Source organism: Bos mutus, chromosome 6 (genome assembly GCF_027580195.1).
Source record: "Bos mutus isolate GX-2022 chromosome 6, NWIPB_WYAK_1.1, whole genome shotgun sequence".
In the NCBI taxonomy this organism is placed as follows: domain Eukaryota; kingdom Metazoa; phylum Chordata; class Mammalia; order Artiodactyla; family Bovidae; genus Bos; species Bos mutus.
The window spans coordinates 71,575,522-71,600,889 of NC_091622.1; the positions used below are offsets into that span (position 1 = coordinate 71,575,522).

A 25,368-nucleotide genomic window follows, 5' to 3' on the forward strand; every position below is an offset into this window, starting at 1 on the left:
GCCGGCTGGTCTAATAATGCGGAATCCAAGAAATAAATTGATGTGGTGCTAGTGGTTTATCGAATGAAATTTCTTTTCTGTAGACCCCCTGGGGGTGTTACTAATGTGTTCTGTGGGATGACAGTTAAATATGGGACAAATAATGACTTGTCTGCACCAAGTGGTGATTATCATTTACTGTTTTATGTGCTAGGTGAGATTGAATCATTGCCTGCCTGCTCTGAAATATCTCTTCCGGGAGCCTGAAAATTCCACTTTAGAGTAGCTGAATGGATTTGATAGGGTCCAGCAATGACAGGGATGGGGTGGAGCATTTTTGTTGATTCCCGCTCCCTTCTCTCCCTCCCTCCCTCCTTCTCTCCTCTCTCCCCATCTCCCTCCCTTCATTAGCCTGTAAGGAACTTGTTATAAACCAGACCTTGTGCTGAGGGCTTTTGTTGTTGTTCTTCAGTCCAACTCTTTGTGACCGTATGGACTGCAGCACGCCAGGCTTCCCTGTTATTCACCATCTCCTGGAGCTTTCTCAAACTCATGTCCATTGAGTTGATGATGCCATCCAACCATCTCATCCTCTGTCACCCTCTTCTCCTGCCCTCAGTCTTTCCCAGCATCAGGGTCTTTTCCAGTGAGTGGGCTCTTCGCATCAAGTGGCCAAAGTTTTGGAGCTTCAGCTTCAGCATCTGTCCTTCTAATGAATATTCAGGGTTGATTTCCTTTTGGATTGACTGGTTTGATCTTCTTGCTGTCCAGGGAACTCTCAAGAGCCTTTTCCAGCACCACAATTCGAAAGCATCAATTCTTTGGTGCTGTGCCTTCTTTATGGTCCAACTCTCATATCTGCACATGACTACTGCCAAAGCCATAGCTTTGACTATACAAACCTTTGTTGGCAAAGTGATGTCTCTGCTTTTTAATATGCTGTCTAGGTTTGCCACAGCTTTCTTCCAAGGAACAAACATATTTTAAGGGCTGCTGCTGCTGCTACTGCTGCTATGTCGCTTCAGTCATGTCTGACTATGTGCGATCCCACAGACGGCAGGCCACCAGGCTCCCCCGTCTCTGGAATTCTCCAGGGAAGAACACTGGAGTGGGTTGCCATTTCCTTCTCCAATGCATCAAAGTGAAAAGTGAAAGTGAAGTCGCTCAGTCGTGCCGGACTCTTAGCGACCCCATGGACCGCAGCCTACCAGGCTCCTCTGTCCATGGGATTTTCCAGGCAAGAGTACTGGAGTGGGGTGCCATTGCCTTCTCCAGTAAGGATGTGAAATGAGACCCTGCCACCCAGGAGTTCCTGGTCACTCCCTTTTTGTTTTCTCTCTTTTGCTTCCTGTTCTTCTGCTGTTAAAGAGAACTGTAAGCAGCTGTGTATTTGTCCATCTCTCATAGTAGGAAGTAGCTGCCAAAGGCCAGAGTCCTTCCTGCCTTTGAGCCTTTGAATCTATTGATAGCATTGCCCTAGCAGAAATTTATTGAATTGAATTCAGATATGTAAATAGATAACTGGATAAAATACAGTTAGTGATATTTGAGTGAATTTTGCACAGTGCTTGGAAGCACATGGGGCAGAGTCCACAGCTGCCAAAGGCAGCCAGCGGGCCTCCTGGAGGCATCACTGGAGCTGTCTTGAAAGATGAGAAGGTGTTTGCCAGACAAAAAAGCGGGGTGCCCAGTCTCCTGAGGTCTCACCTGCGTGAATGTTTCTTGGGAGGTGATCCTCTAATCGTGCCCTTTTCTTTCTTTAATGAAATTTCAAACGAAGTAAGTGATTCTGCTTGATTTGCCAGTAGTTTTGGATCAAGACTGGGATTAAGTATGGGCTTCCCTGGTGTCTCAGTGGGAAAGAATCCACCTGCCAAGAGACACGAGTTCAGTCCCTAGGTCGGGAAGATCGCCTGGAGAAGGAAATGACAAATCACTCCAGTATTCTTGTCTGGAGAATTCCATGGACAGAGGAGCCTCTTGGGCTATAGTCCACGTGGTCACAAAGCGTCGGACGCGGCTGAGTGACTAAACAACAACTGAAATAGTACCGGTGCCTTTCCAGAAGGTGACAAAGCTGGTTTCTTCTAGGGCCTAAAGCCCGTCTCCCACCAAAAAAAAGAAGTCTGTTGATTTCCTCACCCCTAAAATGCAACCTGCTTTCATCTTCCTTTTCCTTATTGAAATATTAAATATTCAAAATTTCATTTCCTAAACGAGTTTGATTTGGAGCCAGGATTTCACTCCAATGATCCTTTCACCCTTGCAGCAAACACACCCAGAGAATGCCTGTACTGCTCTGGAGTGGACACTTACAGAGACCCAACAGGGAGAGACTTTCTGCTCCTAAAGAGCCTAATGCTGGGCTTAATCACTCAGTCGTGTCCAACTCTTTGCAACCCCATGGACTATAGCCCACCAGGCTCCTCTGTCCATGGGATTATCCAAACAAGAATACTACAGTGGGTTGTCATGCCCTCCTCCAGGGGTTCTTCCCAACCTAGGGATCGAACCCAGGTCTCCCACATTGCAGGTGGATTCTTCACTGTCTGCGCCACCAGGGAAGCCCAGAATCCACACCAAACAAGAAGCGAACATCAGCACAGAAGTGCTCCTCTTCTGCCCTTTACTATTAAAGCGGAGTCTTCCTTGCACACAGAGTTGACATTGACACTTTTTGACATAACTGACTCTAATCCTGAAGTTTTAAAAATTAATTTATTTTTTTGCTACACTGCATGGCTTGTAGGATATTATTTCCCTGACCAGGGATCGAACCCAGGCCCTCAGCAGTGAGAGGGCAGTGTTAAACACTGGACCACCAGAGACATCCCTGAACTGAAATTTAGAAGTTTCAAGGCCCAGGGAACAGTGAAGAGAACCATATTCACCACCAGAAGATTTACCAGAAGAGCATCTTTAGTCCAAACTTCACTGGCATATATTTTAAGAAACCTCGGAAAGTCCTTTCTATGCAGAAAAATACCCCCCAAAAGGAGCATTTACCCAAAAGGAGCATTTATTATTTGGTTATATATATTCATGTATTTTAAGAGCCTGTATCATTTTATTTTCATTTATCTATGATAAATTTCAGTGTGTTGTAGAACTTAAGAATTTTCCTAGAACTGGAACCCAAATGTATAATTCTGATGATTACACAGATGAGAATGTCACTTACTGGAACCCCAATTTATAATTCTGATGATTACACAGATGAGGATGTCACTTAGCAAAGCCCGTCTTGTCTTCCCCATGTAGTTCCTTTTTAAAAATATTTATCTTTGGTTGCACTGGGTCTTTGTTGCTGTGCGTGCACTTTCTCTAGTCGCTGTGTAAGTTCACTGCAGTGGCTTCTCGAATATCGCCGAGCATAGACTCTAGAGCAAAGGCTCAGTAGTTACAGCACACGTGGGCTTAGTTGTCCTGCGGCATGTGGAATCTTCCTGGACCGAACCTGTGTTCCCTACATTGGAAGGCAGATTCTTTACCATTGGACCACCAGGAAAGTCCCTTCTGTAATTCTTGAGTTGGGCTGCATTGCAGGCAGATGCTTTACCATCTGAGCCACCAGGGAAGCTTTATTATAGGTAAGGTTGCTCACCCAAACTTCCCTCTTCTCTCTTGCTTTTCCAGTCATCAGCCTAGCTGTGCTTCAGTTCACTTCAGTTCAGTTCAGCCACTCAGTCATGTCTGACTCTTTGCGACCCCATGAATCGCAGCATGCCAGGCTTCCCTGTCCATCACCAACTCCTGGAGTTTACCCAAACTCATGTGCATCGAATCAGTGATGCCATCCAGCCATCTCATCCTCTGTCATCCCCTTTTCCTCGTGCCCTCAATCCCTCCCAGCTTCAGGGTCTTTTCCATGAGTCAACTCTTTGCATGAGGTGGCCAAAGTATTGGAGTTTCAGCTTCAGCATCAGTCCTTCCAATGAACACCCAGGACTGATCTCCTTTAGGATGGACTGGTTGGATCTCCTTGCAGTCCAAGAGACTCTCAAGAGTCCTCCAACACCATAGTTCAAAAGCATCAATTCTTCGGCGCTCAGCTTTCTTCACAGTCCAACTCTCACATCCATACATGACCACTGGAAAACCCATAGCCTTGACTAGACGGACCTTTGTCGGCAAAGTAATGTTTCTGCTTTTTAATACACAGTCTAGGTTGGTCATAATTTTCCTTCCAAGGAGTAAGTGTCTTTTAATTTCATGGCTGCAATCACTATCTGCAAAGGACTTCAAATCCAAATGCCAAGTCTTTCATAATTGATTCTCTGACGCCTCCCACTCTTCCCAGAAGTGGTTTTTTTTCTTCCTCCAAATATCCACAGCACTATGGTCCCTTCATCCACCCATACACACTCAAAACCTAACATTTTCTACCTGGTTAATAATTTTTTGGTAAATATACCTCCTACTAAATAATATTTCCCATGGAGCCAGTGATATTTTCTTTATGTCTTTATATATATCTCATCTCCTCTTCCCTCATCATTCCCTCTTCTCTCATCCCAATAGCTGTCGCAAAATAAAACAGATACTTGGTAATAATTCACTAAATGGAGTCAGTGGATGGAATTTCCATCTCAGTAAATGTATCCAAGAATGTCTACATCTTTTCCAGATACCGTAATCCATAGCATAAATCTTTATACCAGTGTTTCCCAAAGTATGTTTCATGAGCAACTATTCTGAAGAATGTTTAAAAAAGAATTCTTAAAATGTCTATGGTTGAAAATGCTTGGGAAATTCTAGACAAAGTTTTAAACAGAATTCTTACTGTAGGACTTCTCATGTTGTAAGCATTGAGGAGTTTTAGTTTCAGAGTCTAAAATGAGGCAGTAAGGCTGTGTTCCTTCTGTAAGCTTGAGGGGAGAATCCCTTTCCTTGCCTTTTCTAGCTTTTAGAGATGTCTGCCTTCCTTGACTCATGGCCCCTTCTCCCATCTTCAAAGCTGGCAATGTAGTATAAGGATGGAAAATTTTGTTGTTTTTCCCTTCTAGGTTCTTTGGCTAATCTAATAATTAAATTGCCATATGAAAGTCTGTCGTTGTTTAGTCACTCAGTCACATTCGACTATTTACGACCCCATAAATTGTAGCCCACCAAGCTCCTCTGTCCATCAGATTTCTCAGGCAAGAACACTGGTGTGGGTTGCCATTTCCTTCTCCAGGGAATCTTCCCAACCCAGGAACTGAACCTGCATCTCTTCTGTCTCCTGCATTGGCAGGTGGGTTCTTTACCATTAGCACCACCCGGGAAGCTATGATAGATTAACAGGAGAAAAGCAAATTTAATTTTGTATATATGGAGGTCCTGTAAAAATATGAAACTCAAATCACCAAAGTAGGAAGTTTTTATACCTCTTAGACAAAGGAACAATAAATTTGTGCAGCATAGACAAAGAGGTGTGGGCTTGGGGTAGTAAATTAGTGAAGAAATAACAAGTTTTCTTTGCACAGCCTTCTTGGTCCTGAATTCCCCATGTCTGGTGAGAAGGATGCCTTCTATCCCCCAGGGAGGATACCTTTCGCATGGGAGACTTATTTCGCATTTTTAAGGGTGACACTTGAAGGTCAAAGTGCCCTTTTTGCACTGGCTCTTTCCCAAGCAACTTTAACTCAAAATGATCAGGGTACCCACATGGCATATTTTAGGGTGGCATATTCTGCTTGCCTTCAGTCTTATGTTCCAGTCTCTCCCCTTCTCTGACCTCCGCTTCTGTCATCACACCTCTTCCTATGACCCCTTTAAAGGTACTTGTGTTTGCATTGGGCCCACCTGGAAAATCTGTCCCATGGGATACTCTTCCCATCAAAATGCCCTTAATGTAATCACCTCTGCAAAGTTCCAGTGCACAGAAGATAGCACATTCACAGGTTCTGGAGATTAAAAGGTCACCATCTCTGGGATTCCTGTGTCTGCAGCAGTTAGGGGAATAAACCTTTCATTCCTCGACGGCGAACTGGATGGAATACCCACCACCACCTATACCATTATTTCTAATGGAAAGTGAATTCTGAGTTGTGCTAAACAAGTTCACATCTGCAGTTCACAATCCTGGATAAACTGTGAACTCTTTGTATAGTAACCTCAGCAGTTATGACAGTAAAAATCACTGACAGCCATCATACACCCAAATCTGCCTAAACTCTTCTCTCACAGTCCCAGGTATATAGCCCTTGTTTTCACAGTACATCAGACAAATTTTATGATAGAACTGTCCACTAGGATTATTTTTCCCTTGAGAGTTTTTCATGACCTTTTAAACTGTTTACAAATGTGAACCTGTTATACATCATTTTGCAATGAGTTTATTCTCTGTACAGGAAGCTATACTCTTCTGGCAGTCTTGTTTTTAGCCATGTCTTACCCACTGCCCCATAGACTTTAGTAACATCTATCCAGTGTTACAGTCACTAAGTAGGGGGGTGATGCAAATGGTAAACTAGAAACATGGCACATGAGAAGCTTGATAAGGTTTGAAGACTTGTGGAAAGAGGTTGACTATGAGGAAGAATAGAAATATACAGTGGAATATTACTCAGCCATAAAAAGGAGTGAAATTGTGCCATTTGTAAATGGACCTCAAGACTGTATACAAAGTGAAGTAAATCAGAAAGAGAAAAGCAAATACATATTAACGTATATATGTAGAACCTAGAAAACTGGTACAGATGAACCTGTTTGCAAAGTACACAGAGACACAGATGTAGAGAAAAAACATGGACACCAACAAGGGGAAAATGGAGGTGAGATGAATTGGGAGATTAACATATATACATGTTGATACTATATATAAAATAGATAGCTAGTGAGAACCTACCATATAGCACAGGGAACTCTACTCAGTGCTTTATGGTTTCTATGGTGACCTAAATGGAAAGGATATCCAAAAAAGAGGGAATAGAGGTAAACATATAGCTGATTCACTTTGCTGTACTGCAGAAACTAATACAGCATTGTAAGGCAACTATACCCCAGGCAGATGTTTTTAAAAATCAAACTAGAGATAAAAAAAAAAGCTGGCCAAGGGATAGAATTATGAATTGAAGTCTAAAGTGTGTCATGTTTTAAAAGACTTTGTGGGGAGTAAACCCATAAACATTGTCCTGGGCAAAGGAAACCAAGTTACCTAAGGAAGCTACTTGATTTCACATAACTAGAATGAGAATACTTTTCCCTAGTGTCAAAAAATTGGACTTTTCTTACAAAATACAGCCATGAAAGATCTTTGAAATGCCATACAGAATTACATTATCAGGCATTAAGAGGGAGCAGTGTAAAACTGATTGATATCAGCCTCCCTTCAGCCCACACAGACAACATTGTCTCATAAGACACCAAGTTCCTCCAAGGCAAGGACATTGTCTCATTAATCTTTGAGTCCCCAGCCCTCACATGTAATTTGGCATATTATCATAATGTTTGTTGATCACCAAGTAAAATGGTTGCAAAGTTAGTCCCTTCCTATATGATGATTCATTTTGAGGAAATTATGTTTGAAAAAGCTGACAAGGAGGGGTGTATGAGAAAAGAGAAAGAGTGTGGTATGTTGAGATTCTCAAAGAAGATGTCTAGAGATGTTCTTCATTCCCAAAGTGTTCATTTTACCACAGTTATACTAAAGTATTCCATCAAAAAAACCCCACATATGCACTATCAATAGAGAACAACAAAAGTAGACTGAGATTCTGATGCTGCTGTTACGTTATGAGAATCATTCTTCAACTAAATTGCATATGTTACTTGTGGTATACCCACTGTTGCATACATAATCTTAAGGAATCACTTGCAAATAATCAAATTTGGCAATTTCTAGATCAAAGAATTCTCACAGGCTACTATGTTTTACTTAGAAGATTAGGAAGACAAGTTTTGTCATTTTTGCATTCCAGTTGGAGCATTCTCTATCCTGCCTCAGCTGAGATTATGAATTTTCTGAGGACAGAATATGACTTATGCCTCTTTTCTCTCCCCAATTTATGTAGCTCAATTTTGTGGGCTTCATGGGCATTCAGTAAATAAGTAGTAGAGGACTTGGATTAAATGGAAAAATATACCATTGTGAGCACTGTAAAAGTCAGTGTGGGTAGGCATAACAGATTAGAAACACATTTGCATGTATCAACTATATTGATACATTTTCCCAACCCTGTCCTAACATTTCACATAGGTTGGGTAGATTATGCTTTGCAGTATACTAATAGAACCTGTGAAAGAAAACATGTATCTGATTCCAGGTCCATCTAACAGAGGACTTTTGTAAGTCAGCCCTAGGAATGCATTCAAAAGCAATATTCTGTCCTTTATAACAATATGACAGTGGTACCAAAGAAAAAAGTAGTGAAGCTTCAGAATATCCAGTTGTTCAGTGATGATGGAATTTAAGGTTACCTTTAACAGAGTTGTGAAGCTAAGGAAGCAGCTAAGAGGTGCATAAAAGGAATCAAAGTTGAATAAAGAACTGTAAATATTATACCTTATATTTTAAAGATAATAAAAATGAAAAGTAAAACCATGGGGGATAGAAGTAGTCCTCTGAAAGTGGCTTGACCTCCTCCTGTGGTTTGACCAGCTTGGATACATCTGGACTAGTCTAAGTAGAGAGATGACATTTGAGACTGATTGTCTTATCAATAAATTCAGAAACCGTAGAGAGGGATGGAAGTAATAACTTTAGAGATTTGTGTTGTAATGTTGAGGAAAGGTGTAAGAAAAACATTCAGTTTCATCATTCTACCTGAGATTTTTTGTGAGCAACGTGGGTCATGAAAAGGGTATTTTGAATTTAAGAAAACACTTCATACTGGGATGTAAACGTAGGGAGGATATTTAACTTGTTTAACACAGCCACTGTGATATGGGAGTTTCAAGGCATAGAAGTGGATGTAATCACAACATGGCTTTAATATGCAGGGAAAATATGTACAAATGCTTCATGACAAAATGTTATAAGAAACAATTGATAAAAACTATAGAAATTGCAAAGATCCGAAGTTAGAATTTTGTGGAAGCACAGAGAAATGAATGCTTTAAAAATGTGATTGGAATTTGAAAAAGTTTAATAAAGGTAAAAAGATATAAATGACATTATGATACTAAGACAATTTAGGTGATAACTTGGGCTTCCCAAGTGGCTCAGTGGGTAAAGAATCCGCCCACAATTCAGGAGATGCAGAAGATACGGGTTCGATCCCTGGGTTGGGAAGATCCCCTGGAGGAGGGCATGGCAGCCCACTCCACTGTTTTTGTCTGGAGAATCCCATGGAGAGATGAGCCTGGTGGGCTACAGTCCATGGGGTTTTAAAGAGTCGGACACGACTGAAGTGACTGAGCACATACACAGGTGATTACTTACCCAAGTAGAGAGATAGTTGCCAAAGGAACCTGTGGGCATAAGCTAGAAAAACTCATGGAACTTAATTTTTCTAAAGAAATGGAACTTAAAATGGCAATGTGTTATAGCTGGGAAAGTAGGAGAATAAAAATTGACCTTATATAAATGCAAACATTTCAAAAAATGATTTTTGCCTTAGTTTGTCAAGCCAGGAAGATTTTTTCTCTAATAATCTCTACAGGGTAAACACTTTTGAATTATTTGGGAAATAATACAGGAATAAAAGAAGACTTTGATGGTGATGATGTTTTTTAAACCTATTTTCTTATCCTAAAAAAATTATGAGAAATTAGACTTATAATAACAGAATACAAATCTTGGGTATTCATGAGCTTTTGAAATAGAAGAGATGAGATGTGAGAAAGTTGTATATTTGGCAAGATATATTTTTCTTATGCATAGTTTGGAAATTATGTCGTTTTACTCAGAATAAACATTGACTTTATTACTACTAAAAGAGAAAGCATCCCTGAGCTAATTCTGCCTTTCCTTTTCAGGTATGAGGAATACAGTAAATTTCTCCCTAGGGGCAGGGGTCAGCAATTTGATAGAGACTGTAATTCACTGAATGTGCAGTTTTGTGGACTGTGAAATGCAATAATAATTTCAGGGTTTTATTACAGGTATTACTTTGTCTCCTCCATCTCTTCCATTTTATTACATATCATATGCATCAACATGATGAAAGGTAATGTGTTTTCTTTCACTGAAGTGGAAGACATAGAACAGAGTTGGTAATATAAGTGCAGCCCACTGTTTTTTTCCAGTGTCATAAGCTTTGTGCTCATAGTCTGTATGCTATACTTTTTATTTCAGTAACATTTAACAAAATCTTGGCCATGGAGGAACTTAAACTTACACAGAATGTCCATACTGAGTCTCTGAGTGCTGATGTTTCAGGTATGGTACGAAGTGGCTACTCTGAGTTGCAAATTAAAGAGATAGAAGCCATCTCTTCCCTATTGTTTTTAGTGGATTTAACTACAAATCCGTACAATAACCTCAACTGTGTGGGACACAGTGAAACACCCGGATGTAAGTGAGCAAAGCAAAGGCAGCAGAACAGGAGCCATTCATCCTCTAAATTCCTGGGGGACCTTCCTAGTCTTTCCCTCAGCACCTAGTGACTCTCTGCATATAATCTTATCATGCTAGATGATCTAGTTTCCTATCTCACAGGCACAAGAAGCCATAAATTAGAAAGGAGAAGGAATCATGAGAATTAAGATTCACCAACCTAATAAGAGGGCTTCCCAGATGGTGCTAGTGGCAAAGAACCCATCTGCCAGTGCAGGAGACATAAGAGACGTGGGTTCGATCCCTTGTCAGGAAGATCCCCTGGAGGAGGGCATGGCAAGCCACTCCAGTATTCTTGCCTGAGAAATCCAATGGACAGAGGAGCCTGGTGGCCTACAGCCCATGGGGTTGCAACGATTCGGACACAACTGGGTGATTAACACACACACAACCTAATAAGAAGAGACAGTTAAACACGTGAAAGAAGGAGGCAGAAAACTTATTTTGAAATAGGCACAAAAATGTTTTAAGGCAGAAGGGCCACTGATAGAGACAGACCATCCTGTTTACTTCAGTTTCTCTTCAAGTTATTGCATCTGAGGTTAATGGTAATAGCCCTGAGACATCAAGACATTAATTTATATTCTACACAATGTATTATTTATTAAAGAAAAATTTTCTGTTCAAAATGCTTTAATTTTTAAAAATTTTGATACTGATAGGGATAACATTTACTTAACCTCTTCCTTCAGTCTGCTTTGCTCAGCTTTAGTCGCTAAGTCACATCTGACTCTTTGGGACCCCATGGACTGTAGGCTGCCAGGCTCCTCTGTCCATGGGATTTTCCAGGCAATAATACTGGAATGGGTTGCCACTTCCTAGTCCAGGGGATCCTCCTGATCCAGGGATTGAACCTGTGCCTCTTGCATCTCCTGCATTGGCAGGCAGATTCTTTACCACTAGTAGCACTTAGGAAGCATTATAATATAGTGCATTGAATGAACCCTAAAATACATCTGTTTTTGAACATTTTGATTTTCAACTTCCATTTCCTCTCTTTTTTTCCCTTCAAAATTCCTTCAAATGAATTACATGGAAGCTACCAACAATTGGATTTACCCTACCTTCCTTGGCAGAGATAAAAATGATATGTGTATACTAGTCCATTCTTGCTGGTTCATGTCCTGAGTGTTCAATGTTTTCATTTTATTTTATCCAAAGCAGTTTCTTTCCCTTTAAAAAAAAAGTTAGGTTGAAAATAGCGTATTTAGATGTTTATATATTTTTCTCTTTGAGAAAATAGAAATCTAAACCAGAGCAAGCAAGAACTTTGGAAAACATTCTGCATGATGCCTGCACTAAACGTCCCTTCCTTTTCCTCCTCAAAACACACCCTTGGGCCAACATGGCTTTACAGTGTGTTTGTCCTGAGAGTACCTTTCTGTGACTCAGACTATGAAGCTTTTACTGCATCTCTAGGGAAATACAAAGTCTATGAGATCTCCCTATTTCCTTATTGTATAGGGTAAATTTTTTTTAGGACATATATTTTATTTTTCTTGATCAGGTAACTCAGTTGACAACATTATTTCTTATATTTCATCACTTGAAATCACAATTTCACTTTGCTGTGTGATTCATCTACACAGTTCTACAGTTATTTGTTGTTATCTGGAATATAAAAGGGGCTTCCCTGTGTGGCTCAGATGGTAAAAAATCCACCTATAATTCAGGAGACTCACTCAGGTTCGATCCCTGAGTTGGAAAGATCCCAAAAGCATTGGTTTCTCAAGTTTCTGTTATCTTAACCCCAAATAAACCAGGTTCTATTTTTGGATTAGGAAAAAAAAAAGCATATATACTACCATATACATAATGGCAGTATACCTCCTATCTGTTGTAAGCTATTATTTCTTTGACATATGAGAAATTGTGCAGCCCATTGGCCATGAACCTCGATAGAAAGATGAAAGAAGGCAATTTCTCCTTAGGGAATTTATACTATTTTTGGTCTTTGACTCTAGCCTTTAATTGGGAAAGAAACAAACCTGTAATGATCTCATTCCTACACTTCTGTAATACAGCAAGATATTTCTGTCTGTTCGTGGACAATGTATGGGTAGTATTTAATACAGGAATGGTAGTGGGGTAGTTGCTAAGTCGTGTCCAACTCTTGTGACCCCATTGACTGTAGTCCACTAGGCTCCTCTGTCCATGGGATTCTCCAGGCAAGACTACTGGAGTGGGTTGCCATTTCCTTCTCCAGGGGATCTTCCTGACCCAGGGATTGAACCTGGGTCTCCTGTGTTGCAAGCAGATTCATGGCCATGAGGGAAGCCCAATACAGGAATAGGAAGGAGAAAAAAAAAAAGTATTTGTTGAACTGCTTAGTACCTGTGAAAAAGCAGATATGTGAAACCGTCATAAAAAGAGCTCTTATTCTGTTCTTATTGGAGTTGTTTTGATTACCTACTGTGTGCCAGGCACTGTGCTCTACGTTACTTCACAAGTATCATTGTTTTGTTGTTGGAGCCATGACTTTATTGTCCACAGGATGGAAAGAGACCATTTGTCTGTTTCCCATGCTGACTTAAAAAAAAAAAAAAGACAGAATAGAAGACTGTTGTCTTTAAAGTTGAAGGGGAAAATAAATGGCATAGGGAAAATAATGTACTTTAAAATGAGGCCAAAGAGTTACCTTAGGGTGCTAATTTTCATGCTGCTGATTGGTAATTCAAATGTAGAAAAACCTGAGCAGCCATAGATCACTTTCAGTTCAGTTCAGTCACTCAGTTGTGTCTGACTCTTTGCAACCCCATGGACTGACTGCAGCACGCCAGGCTTCCCTGTTCATCTCTCCCAGAGCTTACTCAAAACTCATATCCATCAAGTCGGTGATGCCATCCAACCATCTCATCCTCTGTCTTCCCCTTTTCCTCCCACCTTCAGTCTTTCCCAGCATCAGGGTCTTTTCTAAAGAGTCAGCTCTTTGCATCAGGTGGCCAAGTATTGGAGTTTCAGCTTCAGCATCAGTCCTTTCAATGAATATTCAGGACTGATTTCCTTTAGAATTGACTGGTTGGATCTCCTTGCAGTCCAAGGAACTCTCAAGAGTCTTCTCCAACACCACAGTCCAAAAGCATCAATTCTTCTGCACTCAGCTTTCTTTATAGTCCAACTCTCACATCCATACATGACTACTGGAAAAACCATAGCTTTGACTAGATGGACCTTTGTTGAAGAAGTAATGTCTCTACTTTTTAATATGCTGTCTAGGTTAGTCATAGCTTTTCTTCCAAGGAGTAAGCGTCTTTTAATTTCATGGCTGCAGTCACCATCTGCAGTGATTTAGGAGCCCCCCAAAATAAAGTCTCTCACTGTTTCCATTGTTTCCCCATGTTTGCCATGAAGTGATGGGACCAGATGCCATGATCTTCATTTTCTGAATGTTGAGCTTTAAGCCAATTTTTTCACTCTCCTCTTTCACTTTCATCAAGAGGCTCTTTAGTTCTTCTTCACTCTCTGCCATTAGTGGTGTCATCTGCATATCTGAGGTTATTGATATTTCTCCCACTTGTGCTGCGTCCAGCCTGGCATTTCGCATGATGTACTCTGCATATACCAGCCTTGATGTACTCCTTTCCTGATTTGGATTGGGAATAGATCACTTAGGTTTAGTCAAAAGTTTCCTACATTTTTCACTCATCAAGCGGATTCCCTTGATCTTTATCAGCTTCCAGTTTTTTGTCTGTGTTTTGGTGGGCTCCTTCTCGGCTCTTCCAAAACAGAATGGCACTTTGGGGAGGTCAGCCCCCACAACGAGAGGCATAGCAGATAAGACAGATCCTAAAGGAAGTTATCTCCAGACGTAGATGCTTCCCCTAAGATACACTGTCTTGGGAAGATGATCTGAAAAAACAGCCATGGAATAAGGTACTTCCCACAGAAATGTCAAGGTGGCAAACTGAAAGTAGAAGAAATGCTGAACTTCTGTGGCAAACACTGTTTAAATCTTTTTTCATACTTTTGGTGGTATGTTCTTTTTGAAAATGAGGGACAGGCTTGGTTAGAGAGAACCTAACATTTCTTTCTGCCCTTAGTTTGAAGTCTAACCAATACTGGTGGAACTTATCCCTTGTTCCCTAAGAACTTCTCAAGTTTCCTTCCAGGAAGAAGTATTCTCTCCCCTGAACTTCCAAGAACAGATTTCATGTCACTGAAAGCTAATTGAAGTTTCTAACTTTTAGACTCCCAAGATGGGGGTAGTGACTCTTTCCAGAGACCTGTCAACCATAACACGGAAATATTCTTCTGTTCCCGTGCTTGATCTGGGAATAAAAATGGATTTTATTTTTATTATTTCCTTTCAAAAAGTAGAAACTTTACAACATGCAGAAGTCTATTTTTATCAAGTTCATTAGAATGAAACCGTTTCCCTTGTATCTTGATGATTACTCCAGCTTCTTGATTAGCATCCTGGCTGCAATATTTGTTGCAGGTTCTCCTTTCTTTCTGGCTTAGCATTCGCTGCTGGTGGTGGTTTAGTCTCTCAGTCGTGCCTGACTCTTGCGACCCCATGGACTGTAGCCTGCCAGGCTCCTCTGTCTATGGGATTCTCCAGCAAGAATACTGGAGTGGATTGCCATTTCCTTCTCCAGGGGATCTTCCCGACCCAGGAATCAAAGCTGGGTCTCCTGAATTGCAGCCAGTTTCCTTATTGACTGAGCTATGCATTCATTTAGGACCTTCTAAAAGAATATAGCCATCCCCCAGAGTGCTCTCATTTATTACATTATGCTAGTGATAAATGGAATTAATTTATTTTCTTCTGCTTTTTAATTAACCTAAAACTTATGTTTTTTTCCTATGAAATATTGCTACACAGTGAAATTTTCATTAATCATCAGCTGGTACCCCAGAATGTCAGCCAGAATAGAAAGAGAAGGAATGGCTCTCTCTCTCTCTCTGTTTTTGAGGGTAGGGGTGAAATAGAATAGTTTTATTGCTTTGCCAGGCAAAGGGGGCCACAGGGCAAATGCCTTTAAGACTCTGAGCCTTTCTTCCAGTATTAACACTGTTAACTTCTAATACGCATAATGGGAGCGTGGGTCACTCTATGTAGGATCTGTAAGTTGCCTTAGGATAAAAGTCACCCAGACGTTTTTGAATATGCTGATATCTTTTCACTGATTCTGTAAGAAGCCACTCCACTTGCTCATCAGATATTATTATAAAGAACAAGGGGTTACAAAGAGGCCTATCACACTGCAGCTTTTATGTATCCTACCGTCTAATAGAATTTTCAGTGTAAAATTAATGAGAACACAGAGTATTCAAGGTTTTTTGTTTTAAATATATTTTATAGAGCAGTTTTAGAGTCACAGCAAAATCAATGTGATATTTGAACTTTAAAATTCTACTTATACAAAAATAACTTCACTGAGATATTATACACACATAAAATTTACCTTTTTAACTTATACAATTCTGTGTTTTTCAGTATGTTCATGGAGTTATGTAACCATCACCACTCTAAGTTCAGAATTAAGATTTACTTTTAAATGATGAAAGCAAAATGCCATTTAAAAATTTTAAAGAAAAGGAGAAAAATATCCTTCAAACTCCCCGTTCTAACCAAATTCTTGTCATTCTTGGTGCATTTTATTTTAGATTTTTTAAGCATTGAGATATTTTTATGACTAATGATGAGAGTGTTCTATGTCATTATTTAAAAATTTGAGAGTAGATGGCTTTGTCTCTTTAAGCTCCTCCCAGTGTGATGAAGTGTGCTGTGATTCTTACTGTGGTGTGTGGACATGAAATTATTCAAGTGAAGAAATAACTTCATGGCTGTGTATCCTGTGGTGTGATGCTGTTTCTCTTGGTATTTCAGCATTTCCAGTGCACTGTTAAGCTTTAGACTTTTGATCACTAATAGTGAATGGGTGTTTTTTATTCCTATGGTATGAAAACATTAGAAGCTGGAATGTCCTTAGATGATGGTGTCTCCTTAAACTCAGGGCAGATTTGGTATTGAGCATTGTAAAGGAGTGATTTCAGCAAGCATCAAAGAGAGGACTGGACAGTAAGTATGTAAGAGTGAACAATAGGAAAAAGACAGTAAAACATTCATAGTGGATTTAAACACGTTTACAGAAGTTACAGAAGTGGCACAAAATATATGAAAACGTGTTCTGAGGTTATGAATGAAAATCTTTTTTCTGGAATCAGATTAAGAACGATTGAAAAAAAATGGATAACTATAAATGGAAAGGAAGTACTTGTACTATGAGAGTATAATCGTTTAACCTTTTAAGAGGCTAATTTGATAGCATTTATTAAGATTTAGAATAACTCATCTTTAATTGGAGAATAGCACTCTTAAGAATTTTGCACAAGTAATATCACTGTATATAAAAATACATGTATATAGATGTTCATTGAAGCCATAATTCAATAACAAGAAATTGGAAAGAACCTGTTACTTGGCAATAGGAAAATTGGCTAAATAAATTATGGTTCAGATAGCCAATAAAAAGGACAAGGTACATATATATGTATTGCCCAGTGCAGATGTGTATGTGAAAAAGTAGAAATATGATAATCCCTCTTTTATTTTTTAAAAAGTGCAATTGTAGGTACGTCTGTTTATGTGTAGGAAAACAGGGGTGGGGGAATATTTTACTTTTTGTTTTATATGCTTTTTTTTCAATTGATTGGATTGCGAGTGATTTTTACTTTCTTGCCCATGTTTATTTTCTTCCCCTTTACCACCCCATGTTTCTCGAATCCAGAATTTGGAAAATTAAGTGACATTCTTAGAAGGCTCTTGCAAAGAATGCAATAATTTGAACCAAGCTGTCAAAATATTGCCGAGTAGAACTCCTTAAGGAACCAGCTTTAATGAATAGCTAACTGATTTCTAATTAGGATATTAGCAGTTTATATGGAAAAAGATGTTTCTAAAGTGGTGGAAATAGTTTTCACTTAGGTTAAATCTTTTGAAGTAATTTTTATTTTTCTAATCATAAAAGTAAAATGTCATTAGAAGACACTTTGAAAAAAAATTTTAAAAGATAATCAAAATTACCTGTAATTCTTTCACCTAGAGATAATAATAGGCTAAGTCTTAAAACCTCATCTGTGCCATAAATTTGAAAGTTCAAAAAGATTTTATTTTCACAGTGAGAGTGAATCACCTTAATCACCTTGTCTAATTACTGAATTAGAGGGGGAATTCATACAATCTTATTGAATTTTCCTGAAATGTTTCCTATAGAAAATTAGCTTTGGTAATGTTCCACGTTATAGACAGAGTTAAAAGAGAAGGGTAGAAATGCTGGAAGGTGAAAAAGAAGGGAGCTCGAGGGATAGACAAGTGTGACAAGCAAATCCTATATTTTCACGTAATTAAAGGAGGGAGTAGAAGTGTCTGTGATCAAACCAGCCAGAAGAGAAATTTCACTTTGTTTCTCGCCTCCTGCTGATGATGCTGGCAGACAACCAATGTCACTGAGGAGCTAGTGAGAAGGGAAAGGCCCATCAGTGAGGAGGACTTGTATATTTGGCACGCGCGCCTGTGGTCAGTTGTGTCTAACTCCTGCAACGCCGTGGACTGTCGCCTTCCAGGCTCCTCTGTCCGTGGGATTATCCTGGCAAGAATAGTGCAGTGGGTTGCCATTTCCTCCTCCAGGGGATCTTCCCAATCCAGGGATCAAACCTGTGTCTCCTGCATCTCCTGCGTTGGCAGGCAGATACTTTACCACTGCGCCACCTGGGAAGCCCGGTGTTACTTGGTACCTGGAGGGTAATCGTCTGAGGAACTCGAATCCTCAGGATATACTCATACTTGTTGGGGGAGAGACTGGATAACAGAGTTAACCACCCCAAGCCTCTCACCCCTGGTACTACTCCTTAAGTCTTCTGTTTGCCAGGACAGACCCCGATTCCTCCCTGATAATTAGTCCATATGTCACAGGCAGGTCTGGTCATTGGCTTCGTGCAGTCCCTTCGTCCCCTCACTCCCAAGGCCAGAATCATATATTGTGCTGTGCTACCAGAGGCTAGAGCCTTGAGTTCTTTCTAACTCCTCAGCATTTTACTAGGCCACCCTCACCTTAAGGATGGCCCATAAATTTTGTTGTCCAGTGCAAAACAAAAACGTGGGCCTCTTGTTCAAAAATTAAGAATTTTAAGTCAAAGCATTAGAACAAGTGGGGGCCTTTTGGAACTGCAGGGTGCAGCCCCACGAGGCTGGCTCTGCTCACCTTGGCCTCATCTCCTGAACAGAGGGCACATAGATAGTACCCCCATTCTGGCTCCTTTCCTTTTCTGAGTTCATTTTAGTACTTACTATCCACATGGGGCTATGGGTCTGCTGACCTTTGGGACAAACCTGTTCTTTGAGAAGGACAGGTATTGTGGGGGAAGAAAAACATTCTTTTTCCTACTGCCCTCTTTTGATTCTCCATCTGGGACTCTGTAGATTGTACTGACAAGGACGTATTAACAAGGGGAAAAGAAACAAACATTTATTAACGTCTGCAAAACACTTACACATGGGCATACCCGGAGATGGATAGTTCCAAAGAATGGTTAGAGCTTGGGCTTATATAGCATCTTAGCAAGGGAACAGTGCATTTTTAGAGAAGTGATGAGACAAAGGACTTTTGAGTTTCTAGGGGCAGTAAATTGATAGAAAGCAAATATATGGGTAACTAATGGATAATGAGTAAGAACTAGTTAGTAAGAGTTGTTATGTTGAATCTTCTGGAGCCATCTCTGGGTGAACACAGGTCTAAAGTCTCTGGAAGTTACCCTTGTTCTTCGTGGTAGAGAGTTAGAGGGAGGACACCTTTGTAAATTTATGTTCTGCTTTAGGCAAATGGAGGGGCTTCCCTGGTGGCCTAGATGGTAAAGAATTTGCCTGCCATGTTTGAGTCCCAGATTCGATCCCCGGGTTGGGAAGATCCCCTGGAGGAGGGCATGGCAACCCACTCCAGTATTCTTGCCTAGAGAGGCCCACGGACAGAGGAGCCTGGGGTTTCGAAGAGTCGGACCTGATTGAGTGACTAACACTTTCAGCAAATAGAAGGAAGACAGAGAGCTTTCCTTCTATCTGCTTCTTCTCAGTTGCCTTCAGCTCAATATAATCCTCATGGTGAAGTGGATACATTGGGGTGGCATTTTCTGCTGCCATGTAGTGTCCTTCCTGGGCAGATGGAACCCCATCTGACACCTTGAGTATATTTCAAAAAAGACTGCCCTTCCTGCAGACACGACTCTGTGCTGGGGCCCCTAGCTCAGCATTTTGTGAGTGGAGTGCAAGCTGGATTTCATTCACCTCCAGTGTGCTTGACTGGACATCCTCATGCAGGGAACAGCCTGCATAATCCTATCCAGCCATTTGCCCAGGGCTAAATGCCCTTTCTCCTTAATTGTTCCTGTGTGCTTGCGTGCTCAGTTGCTCAGTTGTGTTCCACTCTGTGCGATCCCATGGACTGCAGCCCTCTAGGCTCCTCTGTCTGTGGGATTTCCCAGACAAGAATACTGGAGTGAATTGCCATTTCCTCCTCCAAGAAATCTTCCTGACCCAAGGGTCAAACTCATGTCTCCTGTGTCTCCTGCATTGGCAGGAGCATTCTTTACCACTAGCACCACCTGGGAAGCCCCACATAAAGATCCAAATCCTTTGACTTGAGGACTTAGGCGTCTTGGATTTGTACTCTAGGATATAACTCTTTGCCCTTTTTGCTAGTTGGTTTTGCTCACTTATTTTCAAAATTCCTTTTCTTACGAATAAAAGTCATATGTTATTGGGATCCACCTACTAAGAGTAGGCAAACAGATCCATTAGACTCTTTCTGTTCTAAGTTGGAGGGGTTTTCAGCCTCACTCTTAAGATGATATCTGTTTAAACAAAGAAAAGAAATGAATGAAGTATAAAAAGAGAAAGATGAATTGTTATAGTCTCTATAGTATTTTATGATTTATGGCTAGATTTGCTTGAGAGTAAGCCAGGGAAGGGTGAGGACTGAGGTGAGAGGAGAGAAGAACAAATGAAGTCATGTTCTTGAGAGGGTTGGGTTTTTTTTTTTAATTTGTTTATTATTTATTTAGCTGTACCAGGTCTTAGTTGCGGCATGTATAAGCTTTAGTTGTGCAGAAATTGTAGTTTGGCATGTGAACTCTTAGTTGCAACATGTAGGTTGCTTGTAGAGCAGCAGAAGGGCTGTGCTGAGTTTACTTCCAGACCATCCAGCCTGGTATTCAGATTGTAGTCATACCCAGGAATGGGACAGGCGGAAATCATCTAAAACACACTAAGCGCCCATGAACTTTTCTAAGCATTTTTATAACCTGTGTAAACATTATGACCTCCGGACACTATGTATGTGTATGCGTGTGAGCATGTGTGTGTGAGCATGCATGTGTGAATGTGTTGGAGAGAGGACTGGAAACTAAAACTCCAGTACTTATTAAATACAGTGAAAAAAAAAAATACTGTATTTGCTTGCTTGGATCCTCAAATCTATTTCTGATTTGTTTGCCATTTCTGATGGCAGAAATTCAGGCTCTATGATTTTGGAACAGATTTTGATACTCCTGTGGCTTGGTATTGTACTTATGAACTTAGAGATATTGTATATGAACAGATTTATAAACAAAGATTTGCCAACAAAGGTCCATCTACTCAAAGCTTTGGTTTTCCAGTAGTCATGTGTGGATGTGAGAGTTGGACTGTAAAGAAAGCTGAGTGCTGAAGAATTGATGCTTTTGAACTATGGTGTTGGAGAAGACTCTTGAGAGTCCCTTGGACTGCAAGGAGATCCAACCAGTCCATCCTAAAGGAAATCAGTCCTGAATATTCATTGGAAGGACTGAGGGTGAAGCTGAAACTCTAATACTTTGGCCACCTGATGCAAAGAACTGACTCATTGGAAAAGACCTTGATGCTGGGAAAGATTGAAGGCAGGAGGAGAAGGGGATGACAGAGGATGAGATGGTTGGATGGCATCACCGACTCTATGGATGTGAGTTTGAGTAAGCTCTGGGAGTGAGTGATGGACAGGGAAGCCCAGCGTGCTGCAGTCCATGGGGTCGCAAACAGTCAGACATGACTGAGCGACTGAACTGATTTATAAACAAAAATGTATGATATGTGTGCATAGGTTCTTGCTCATCTTTTCTCTAGGCAAACTCAGAATTTATAGGAATATGCTGTTCCTGCCATTAAAAGTTTGTAAGGCAGACTAGAAGAATATTTTCTTTGATTTTTATTTGAAAGCAGAACTTCTTTTTACTCTTCCATATTGTTTTGTTTCTGATAAAGGATTTGGATCACTAGGTTAGTGTAAATTGATATGTGCTTACTTTATCAGTTAGGATGTGAACTTGACCATGAAGACCAAGACACCAAATAACAGAAATATGATGGGAACATATTTCTTTCTCTTGTAACAGCTCAGGGGTAGATGGCCCAGGACAGTATGGTGGCCCTGCTCCATAAGGACATCTGGGACCTAAATTCCCTCTCCCTTGTTACTTGGCCATCCTTAGTGTGTGTTCCTCACCAAGATGGTCCAGGATCGTTTCCCACCGTGTGCACTTTCTTGGCACCAGAGTGGAGGAAGGGGAGGAAAACGGCCTGTGCCTTCCTTTTAGCACGCACCCTGGGAGTTTCCTACATCCCATGAGTCATACCTTAGCCATAAACTTCAAAGTGGATGGCTAGACACTCACAGAAAATGGTGGAGTTTAACCTTGTTGAAGAAAGGGAGAGTAGAAACGGGGGACAGCTACAGCGGTCAGTCTCCATCCCATTCATCTCTGAAATCATTCTGCCCATCACATATTAAAACCAGAGCTCTAAATGTTATATGACCTAATTGGCTCATTAAGAAGTTAGACACAAAATCTGACATGAATTGCAAATGGTTTCCATATCGGCAGTCAATTTTGATCATATGCCAGTGGCTGCCTGTGGCATGTTAAGAAGAACTGTGGTTCTGTATTTGTGCTGAACAGGAAAATAATTACATGATCAATAAGTGAGAAGTTATTCTCCTATCCTGGGCCCAAGATAGGATAATATGGTCATATGTTTGCTATCATCATCTTAATTCAGAGAAGAACTCTTGTAAAGTCATAGATTTTTTTTGTTGGTAGCACTGTTAGAGATGTTTTGTCTTTTCCTCAGTGAATCATTTCACTGCCACCAAGCAAGCATTTAATGGAGGATGGGGCTGGGGTTTTATATGTAATGAAAATACCACTGACTAGTGGAAAAGCAGGGTCTATTGAATGACCAATTGAAATAAAATTTTAGAACGCAGAAGAAAACCCAAGGGTACTAAGAAAGCCCACCATTGTGTGATTATATTCAGAAAAGAGTGAGAAACAGATTGCTAAGCATCAGTTAACTTTCTCCTTGCTCTGAACTTGTTTATATGACTGAGTTTGTAGTTTTCAGATTCTGTGTGTATACTGCCTTGTTTTGCTTTATCTATGTGTCTTCTCTCAACTAACCATGCGGTCTTGAGAAACAAGTCTACATGCAAGGTCTTACAGAGAGAGCGAGAGATATTTGTTCATTGCAGGATTGAAACCATGCATGGTGTTCTAGTTTGCAGTGCTTCTGTGTATTCAAGGAGTTTGCTCACTGCGTAAGCATTACTACCTCTGTTTGTCTTCCGGATGCTGAGGTTGATGGTGACTAAGTGAATTGTACCATTCTTCCGGTAGTTCTAAATGCGTTATTGATTAGTAGCAGAATTGACTAGCATAAATGGCAGCTGAGGGTTTTCTTCCTGTCTTCTACCTTGTGCTGTTGTGGCAGGAGAAGTGAAAGGCAATTTTCAAGGCTCTCCAAGCTGCATGATAAATAATTGTTGGATAAATTAATATCCTCCTCTAGATGAGCGCAAAGCAAGGGGTCAGGTCCGGCTGCCCTGATTCTGATTTCCCTGTGCAGCCCACTGGTGGGAGTCGCCTACCGTTTGGTTCAGGTCCCAGCTCCTCCCTTACTTGTCTGTAACTGGGGGTGAGTCATGGCAACCTTGTTGTAAAAGAGAGATGCCTTTGCCACCAGATGTCTTAAAGTGCCTCTGACTCCTGGAACGAAGCCCCTCTGGAAGCAGGAAGCATTGTTGTCGCAGTAAATGGGCTCTTTGCATGATAACTGCCTCGTCTTCCCCTCTCCCCTCACCCAGATTTCCTGCTGAGGTAAGGAATGTGGAATGGGTTTGTGTGTTTCTCTTCAGCTTTCAGTTCCTTTTGTGTATGTCTGGCCTTGTAAATGTAGTGAATAAATACTATAATTATAACCCTTTTTGACAGCTCTGTAATTTAATTGTAATTCACTCTGAGCATCTTTTAAAGACAATGATGTGTATTGAAGATGCAGCTGTTCCGATCTCATCTGCTAAACTGACAGGAATCGTTGGAATCATTGTCCCAGCAATTGTGGAAACTTCCAATCTATTCAAGGCCAAATATAGGAATATACTGTGTGTGTGACTGTGTGTGTGTGTGTGTGTGTGTGTGTGTGAGACCACTTTCTGTACTCTAGTTTGGCAAAAGTAGCTGTGTGATATTTACAGAGAAGTGTCATTTAAAATTTGCCTTTACATAAATATGTGAATTACATATTATAAAGTGGAAAAACCCTTGGATTTATTTTGTGCAATAAGCTGAGCAGTACACCTCTGTTAACATTCCTCTGCCAACCTGAAGTTGATTCCCGCCATCATTGGCAGGTGGTCATTGGAAACCTTGTTGTTGTTAATCGCTCACTCACGTCCAACTGTTTGTGACCCCATGAACTGCAGCACACCAGGCTTCCCTGTCCTTCAGTGTTTCCCAGAGTTTGCTCAGACTCTCATCCATTGAGTCGATGATGCCTTTCAACCATCTCATCCTGTGTTATCCCCTTCTCCTCCTGCCCTCAATCATTCCCAGCTCAAGGTCTTTTCCAATGAGTTGGCTCTTCACATCAGGTGGCCAAAGTATTGGAGCTTCAGATGCAGCGTCAGTCCTTCCAATGAATGTTCAGGGTTGATTTTCTTTAGGATTGACTGGTTTGATCTCCTTGCAGTCCAAGGGACTCTCAAGAATCTTCTCTAGCACCACAGTTTGAAAGCATCAATTTGTCGGCACTCGGCCTCGGTCATAAAATGTTGTATTATTTCCTAGGGCTGCCATAACAAATTATCATAGACTGGCTGGCTTAAATAGCAGAAATTGATTGTTCTGTTCTCTGTGTCCTGGAGGCTGGAAGTCCAGAATCAGTGTGTTGGCAGAGTGCTGTCAGAAAGGATACGTTTATTCCTCTCTCGAAGCTTCTGGTACTTTAGGTGTTCCTTGGCTTGTACATGATGTTCTCTCTGCGTCTTCACACCATCTTTCCTCTATGTGCATCTCTGTCCAAACCTTCCCTGTTTATAAGGACACCAGTCATAGAATGAGGGCCCACCCCACAGACCTCACTTTAACTTGATTACTTCTGTAAAGACCTTCTCTCTAAATAAGGTCACATTCTAAGGCACTAGGGGTTAGGATTCAACATATGTTTTCTGAAAGGGACAGCATTCAGCTCATAAGAGGTGTCTACTTGAATATTCAAAAATTTTCTTCTGACAATAGCTACAAATAATTTGTGCCCTGAAGACTTTTGGATGATTGCAGGAAGCCTCTCAAAATATTACTTATTTTATATTGATATTATTCCTTTTATTTATTTTGGGCTATGTGTGTGTGCTGAGTCACTGCAGTCTTGTCTGACTCTTTGTGACCCTATGGACTATAGCCCTACAGGCTCCTCTGTCCATGGAATTTTCCTGGCATGGATACTGGAGTGGGTTGCCATGCCTTCCTCCAGGGGATCATCCCAATCCAGGGATCAAACTCGCATCTGCTGTGTCTCCAGCATTGCAGGCAGATTCTTAACCACTGAACCACTGGGGAGGCCC

At 40.8% G+C, this 25,368-nt stretch overlaps 1 protein-coding gene across 3 annotated transcripts in view; it reads left to right on the forward strand.

Annotated features, from left to right (window-relative positions):
• The window catches only part of CRACD (capping protein inhibiting regulator of actin dynamics), a 279,202-nt gene that overhangs the window by 156,849 nt on the left and 96,985 nt on the right, over window positions 1-25,368 (forward strand). For 2 of the 3 annotated variants that reach the window (XM_070372442.1, XM_070372444.1), the window contains exon 1: window positions 23,161-23,623. The exons of the other annotated variant lie outside the window; for it this stretch is intronic. The gene's annotated coding sequence lies outside the window, so the exon portion shown is untranslated. Of the gene's footprint in view, window positions 1-23,160; window positions 23,624-25,368 lie in introns of those variants that run through there. 3 annotated transcript variants of the gene reach the window in all.